Raw genomic sequence first — 7,609 nt, forward strand, 5'->3', positions numbered from 1 at the left:
GGTGGGGGGGGTGGTGGATGGTGGAGAGCAGCCAGAACAGAGAGCTCAGTGATGATAAAAAACCCCTGCTACCAGAGAGAGACACACATGCCCTGCTGACCTTTGACGGAGCCCCTGCAGGACGTTCCCTCCTGTGCTTCAATCATATTTACTGACTCCAAACACGGCGTGCAGAAGATAAGGCCAGGCCACTCGCCATCTAAGATTACACATGCTCGTGCTCCGGCTCTTCCTCATCCTCATTCACGGAGGGCCTCTGTGCATTACGCACACCTCCTAATCTGTGGCACCCGTTATTCAGAAAGCAGCCAGATCATGAGTAATCGGGTCATGCCAGTACATTTATGATTATCTGCAGTGCTGCATGACCAACACTCTTACCAACGCCGTTCTCCTCCTCCAACTCCTTCAGCAAATGGAAGTCATATCTGCTCCTGCTGAGCGCTGCCAACAATAACATGATTACTCTGAGAACATTTGGACCCCTATATCCCTGCGCTGAGAGCTTGCAGTAAGTGCACACTCCGGGGGTGGGGCCGGTGACTATGTGGTTGTTTCCGTTTGTGGTTTTTTTTTTTTTTTAAAGTGGTCATCAGGGTTTTTGTTTCCTGCCTGTTTTCCCCTTACAGTCCAACTGAAGGTTAAACGAGCTTTTCTTTGTACGCTGTACTGCACACGGACTGTTTCATCCCTAGCTGCAGAACACTGAGAATTACTGTCCCTTTTTAATGGGAATCTGAAGCTGCTGGATTCAATGCTTTTCTGCAATAAGGACAGGTCATTACATGCTTTAGATAAAAATAGCAATCTATTCTCAGAATTGGTTCAAGTGCCTTCTAGATTTCGTTGAGATTGTGTCCACGATCAGTCGCCTGCCCAGAGACCTTCCCGTGTTCGGAACAACAGTCTGTAGCTGTGTCCGTGAACGGTGAAGCGGGGTTTTGGTGCTATGTGAACGCGCTGCTCAGAGTCTATTTTTGTATGCTCTCCCACTGTGTAATCATGGGTTTAATGTCTACATATTTTGTGGACGGGGATTTGATGGTTCAACTGCGTTGACCTCCAACCACATTCTTTGCCCTGTGCACAGAGAACTTAAGCTCCTCTGTTTTTAGCTCCCTGACTTCCCCGTGAGGAGAAAATGAGGGCCATCACCCCGGCCTTCAGCATCTTGTGTGACAGCCCGAAAAGACTTTGTTGTATACATAGATATTGCAGATCAATGTGAGAGACTAAGGATGAAACAATTATTTAATCTGCAATATTGAGATAGGGAATTCAGTTTATTTACGTGCAACATTTCTGGGGTCAGATGATTATTTCCACACAGAAGCTGCTATTTATAAAAGGAAAATACTTTAGAGCAGCGTACACATGCTTCATTCAGAATCAATTCATTTCCCTGTGTTAATGATCTTTTCATGTTATTCCCCTTTGTCAAGCACCTTGTAGAATCCTGCCTTAATAATGGCACCATAACTTGAATCATTGATTATCTTTCTGACGTTTAATAATGATGATTGAGCTGTCGCAGGTACATTTAATAAAATAATGATACAGCTGCTATAAATAGCCACGTCTGCGGGTAGTTATGAAAGCTGCTCCTGCATTGTTGGACAACCTCACTGATTTGGCAAAATTGCACTTCTTTTTTTTTTGCCGTTCTCGACAGGTCTAACAAGTGCTACTGTTAGCAGACAGGAACTGAAGTGTGAACAGGCGATTTACGGTGAACTGTCGTCTATTTGTGGCTAAAAAGAGGCTCATGCACGTGCGCCCAGTTCCCCAGAGATAAAACAGAACCATATAACCATCTTCAGATAGCGATGCTTCTGGTCCCTGTTGTACAGAGGTCAAAGGTTAAGAGGTTAAATTCTTTTCCAAACTTGCTGATGCTGACCAGTGGAACAGATCATTGTGTTTTAAGTCGATATGACGAATGCGGTAGTTGCCCACACGTCCAGCAGTTGTGGAGCAACAGCTGGCTCTTTAGCTGTTAAGTGTTCACCAGCTGGTCTCTGACTGTGTCTGCAGTTTGGTGCCGAGCAGGTAGTGCGCAGCGGGTTTTTTTTCTTTGGCCAAGGGAAATATCCAAATCCCAAGAGATGCAATTTTTTTTTTGATGAAGGTAAAATGTGTCACAACGGACCATGAATGAAGCATTGTGGTGCTGTCCAGACGCCCCCTGCCTACAAATTATACTCTCCGGACTTCGCCAGACGCTTGTTTGGTAAAGACCCCAGCGAAAAATGTTTTGTAAGTGAAAATTAAATGCAGAAATGACTATTCCAAATGAAATAATGACTCGCTTTGCAATCTCAATATTTGCCAAAATAATCGCAATATGATTTTTTTTTTTTTTTTTTGTACATGGGGGAATGTGTCTTTTCGTGCACGATAAGCGCTATATACGTCCATCCACCATCTTATTTACCTTGCAGCATGTAAGAACTGAGATGTAAGCCGTATTGTTAACCATATGTGGTGTTGGGGACATACTGAGCAGAACAGCAGGAGTCGTCTGAGAAGTTTCTTGTGAAACTGGGTCACCATTGGAATATACTGTAACCACTGTGGATACGAACTGACCACAGCCTGTGTTCTCAGCAAGGGATCAAACTTACGCCCACAGGGAGGGAGTTTGCCGTACTCAAAAGATACATTCTGGGTGGAGCGTCACTTATATTCCAACTGGAAACTGGCACAGTTTCCTGACTCAGACCATTTAAAATGATGTGGTACAAAGTTAGTTGTTAAAGGCTGGGATGAGCTGCAGCTGGACACAAACCTGCACACAGTAACATATCCATCAGTCCATTTTTTTTATTGTTACCAGATTTATAAGACGCAGATCTATTTCCTAATGTTTTCCCCTCTGCCTGATGAATGACATTGTTTATTGAGGATCCTTTTCAAAGTGGTGACACATCTGTTTTCCAAGTTACACCCTCTTACTTCAGCTGGACCGGCCCACGGCATCAGAATAAATTTCACAGATACGGGAATTTTTAATCAAGCCTTATTATGTTAGTGGATTCTCATCCATGTGAATTGGTTTGGAAGTAAAACAGACCTGTCCTGCTTACGGCCCAGCAGGTCGGTGAAAGATGATTTGATGAGAGTTTCCCGGCATGTAAAAAAACGAGCTTTCATTGTTTTAGATGGAGTGGTCCATTTCAGATTCCATGTGATGTGAGTAAAACGCTAAAATCAATGAACTTTAAAAGTGATGAGACAGAAGAATGCCCAAGGGTAAAAGGAACAGCATGACCTTCATTGTTTGACAGGGAATCAGAGGCTTGTAATCTGCTTGTGATGCTTTGATTTGATCCACCGGGGGAATTCTCAGGCTTTAAAATATTTTATTGTGTCTCTGAAAAGGTTTTCATCTAAATCCCAGAGGAGGGGAAACGACAAGCTGTGTTGACAGGAGGCCGCTCACAGGAACTAGACAGCAAATTATTTAATGTCACTAAATTCACTTGACAGGTATAAATTAAAAGTATATCTAGTTTCTGATGCTGCTGCCAGAGGAAAACCTAAATCATCAAATGCGTTCATTTCAATTAAAAAGACGATTAACTTGTTGTAGTTCAATGGCCTGTCAGTAAACAGGCTTTTAAATACAGGGACTGCAAGTTTTGCAGCTTCTCTAATTAAACTTTAAAGACAGCCAGTAGAGGAAAATAACATACAGTAACATACATTTACTGAAGCAATACATACAGAATATTTTTGAGGTACTTGAACCTTTACTTAAGTGTTTTTATTTTCTGCTACTTTATAATTCTACTCTGCTGCATTTCAGAGGGAAAAATTATACTTTTTACTCCTCTATGTTTATCTGACAGCTTTTTACAAACAAAACATTACATAACCTTTATAAAATACAAAGATTGAACCCAGTTTTCCGGCCTCAAACAAAAAAAAACACCAAAGGGTGATTTCCCAGCTAAACTTTCCAGATAGTTTTATTTGTGAAACTGTTCAATATTCAAAATGATAAAATTATCCAATATTTCACAAAAAAAATCCAAAGTCCAATTGTATAAATTTGTGTTGAATAACTACAAAAAGAAATAAACAAACTTTTCCCTCTATTTATTATCTCCCGACCGCCACAGATTTATCTCGTGACCCTTCGGAGGAGCCTGATCCTGATGTTGGGAACCACTGGTATGAACTGTACATAAAGTAGTTACTCCACCTCGACCAGCTACAACAGTGTATCAGTGTGAATGATCTGATAATGTAGAGCTTCAATGATTAATTGAAAAATCGATTTGCCAATCAACAAAAAATTAATCAGCAACTATTGTGATAATCCAGAAATAGTTTTGGTCATTTTTGTAAGAAAAAATTCCAAATAAGGTATTTGCTGGTGTCAGTTTCCCAAAAGTTGAGATCTTCTGCTTTTCTGTGTTTATATAACAGTAAACTGAATGTCTTTGAATATTGGACCATTATAGGATCCAATTTTTCACTATGTCTTACATGTTATTGACAAAAATATTAATTGAGAGAATAATCGACAGATAAATCGATGATGAAATCCTTGTTGCAGTTGCAGTCCCATAATAATTTAATAACTGAAAGAGTCTAAAAGTGCTTTTATTTTGAAACCTGCTGATAATACTTCTGCAGGATTTTGAATGAAAGCCATTTACCTACAGCCTGTGTAATGAATGTGAGCTCTTCCTTCACCACTGTTGTCTGCAGTGATATCACAGTAGGTTTGGTGACTTGCACATTAGAAAAAGCTCAAGGTGTTTGCCCTGTGTACCAGCATGAATGATGGTTTCATTATCTAGCTCTAGAGGAAAAGTGCAACGTTTGCCTCTGCTCTTTTTTTTGTGTTTGCTCGCGGGGAGGGTTACGTATGCGCCTTTTCATCCCCGTCAACTCAGCAAATTGAATCACATGACGCCCACATCCTCTTAGACTTGTGGAAGGAAAAAGTGTGACGGTGCAGCCGAGTGGAATCACTTGGCAAACCTCTGACACGCCCGGGCCGTCGGTATACAGGTGAGAGGAGCGACTCGTTTTCTTCAAATTATTTATAAATGCAGCTCAAGGAGTAGTTGTTGTTGTTAAGGTGTAATCAAGTCTCTGGTTTTTGGAATGGAGAGGTGCTTTGGCTGAATGCAGTTACTGGTGTGTGTTATTCTATTGGAGGGTGGAGGAGGAAGTTGTGAGTGAAATGCTTGTAACAGGTTGTGCAGAGAGACATGGCCCCCAATCAGATCATATATTACGGTTACAAATTGGCTAAACGGTTGTCTGCTGCAGCAGTATAAGCAAGGAGGGTGAATTATGTTTCTCAAGTTCTTAAAGAAAAGAAAAAAAAAAAGTAAACACTGGAGCCTGTGAGGGAGATTTCCTTATATAGCAAGAACAATAAACATGCATGCATTCCTTCTGTGCAGCTCTCATCCTCCCTCTTTTTTCCTTTTGTCATCATGCTTTTTCTATCCTTTCCTCATCTGCTTTCCATCCTTTGCTCATCATCCTCCCCTCATCTTTCTCCACACCTCCCTCACCCTCTCATCTCCCTCTTATCCTCGCTATCCTCCTCCTCCTCCTCCTCCTCCTCCTCGTCAGCCCAAGGGTCTCGCTCAGCCTCCAGTGTGTGTGCAGAGAGCCTGGGAAAAGATAGGGCATAAACAACACAGGCAAACAAACCACCTGCTTCCTGCTGAGGTCTCGTGTTGTTAAATGTGTGGACAGAAATAGAACCGGGCAACCTTGCAGTAGAATTAGAACAGATAGACTGGACAGTAAGAGGAAAGTCACACACCAGCAAAGCAGTTATCCAAAACATATCAGTGTGTACCTCTGTGCTGTAAACACAGAAAGCAAGTTTCATGACACCTGAGGGCCGAGGAAGTAATTATAGCTAAAACAACCAATTAATCAATTAGTCTTATTAATCTGCAACTGTTTTGACAATCAATTAATTGTTTAAGTTAAAAATTCCCAAGTTCGAGCTTCTCATTTGTGAGGATTTGCTGTTCTTCATCTTTGATGATTGTAAACTGATTATATTTCGGTTTTGGGATGTTGGTGAGACAAAACATGATACAGGGAACTGTGTGATTGTATAATTCAACTAATTTATTTGATTAACCAAAGATATTCAGTTTTGAATAATATAAAACAGAAAAAAAGCAGCAAATCTTTACATTTCAGAAGCTGGAACAAGACAATCTGCTCAATTAAACTGTAATGATTGATTATCAAAAGTGTTGCCAATTGATTTTTCTGTTTATTTAATAATCAATTAATATCTGGAAACCATATGCAATTCTAAGTCTAGTTCATTTTACACATACAAGATTAAAAATTTTGGCAGCTAATGATTATTAACATTCTCTGCTGTTTATTTTCTCGATTATTCAATTAATCATTTGTCAATAAATTGGGAGAAAATAATGAAAATTGTCCGTTTATAATTTCCCAGAGTCCAAGGTGACATCCTCAAATATATTTTTTCAGCCAACAATCCAAAACAAGCGCAAGGTGATCTCTTTTTAAATTGTTTGCTTTGTTGAAGACATAGAAACATGCTTGATATGACATCTTTGAATCGTTTGTTTTGCTCAACCAACAGGTGCAAACCTCAAAGACATTTAATGTACAAAGATATAAAACAGAGAAAATCATCAGAGCAGCAAAACTAGAACTTAAAGGAGCTTTTTCTAAGTTTTGCTATTGCTACATATTCAGCATCAAACCTCATTCCTTTACTCACCAACAGCTGTCTCCAGAGGTGGAAAGCTACACCAACGTTAACTCTTGAGTCCATCACTTCTTTTCTTCTACTGAAGTTAGCATGCTAACTAGCTAGCCCCGGCCCGTCTCGTAACTTTCTGATAGCGACTCACTGCAGCCTCCGATCTGCCCTGAAGACGCAGCGCAGCTCAGATGGGGGAATTATAACCTCTTGTCTTGTTAAACACGACTATGGCTGAAGCTGTTGTGAAGCAGCAATCACCCCCCCCCACACGCTCCTGACGAGAAACCACGTTCAGCAGCAGAGAAAACTTACAAATAGCCTGTAATGATAATCTAATTGATTATCAGAATTCTTTCCAATTGATTTTCTATTTATCATCTAATCCTTTGAGTGCTTATAATCTGCAAAGAATATGCAGACAAGAACAGACATAACATAAATACAACTTCCATAACATTCCTGACACACTACGCTTTTATATCCTCTCAGCTCTCAGTACGTCACCAGACACACAGCAGAGTCTCCAGCATCCTAATATTTTCTGTGTGGACGTAGCACCGTAAGAGTTCGTCCCTTACACACTCATGAGTTAGTTTGGCTTTGAAAGAATAACTGTTCAGAGACGTGTGTCTCAGGGAACATTAATCTCTTTTACTTGTTTTATATTGAGAGATATAGAAGCGCCTACATGTGTGTGTGTGCTTTATAAATTCAGCCATTTCTCCCAAAGCATTTGTTTTTGTAACAACACCGTCTGTGAAGAGTCTCAGGAAGAATGATGACACTCTAAATGAACAGTTGCTGCACCATTTGGAAATGGAGATGTGGGAATGTTTTATTTTGTGTGTGTGTGTGTGTGTGTGTGTGTGTGTG

General features: G+C 40.5%; 1 protein-coding gene across 2 annotated transcripts in view; it reads left to right on the plus strand.

Annotated features, from left to right (window-relative positions):
• pkig (protein kinase (cAMP-dependent, catalytic) inhibitor gamma) overlaps positions 1-7,609 on the plus strand; it is a 24,110-nt gene that overhangs the window by 2,264 nt on the left and 14,237 nt on the right. The window contains exon 1 of one of the 2 annotated variants that reach the window (XM_087170088.1): positions 4,978-5,025. The exons of the other annotated variant lie outside the window; for it this stretch is intronic. The gene's annotated coding sequence lies outside the window, so the exon portion shown is untranslated. Of the gene's footprint in view, positions 1-4,977; positions 5,026-7,609 lie in introns of those variants that run through there. 2 annotated transcript variants of the gene reach the window in all.

The sequence above is a fragment of the Seriola lalandi genome, unplaced genomic scaffold, assembly GCF_002814215.2.
Source record: "Seriola lalandi dorsalis isolate HSWRI2012SDOR001 ecotype SW California unplaced genomic scaffold, Sedor1 jcf7180002054927, whole genome shotgun sequence".
In the NCBI taxonomy this organism is placed as follows: Eukaryota; Metazoa; Chordata; class Actinopteri; order Carangiformes; family Carangidae; genus Seriola; species Seriola lalandi.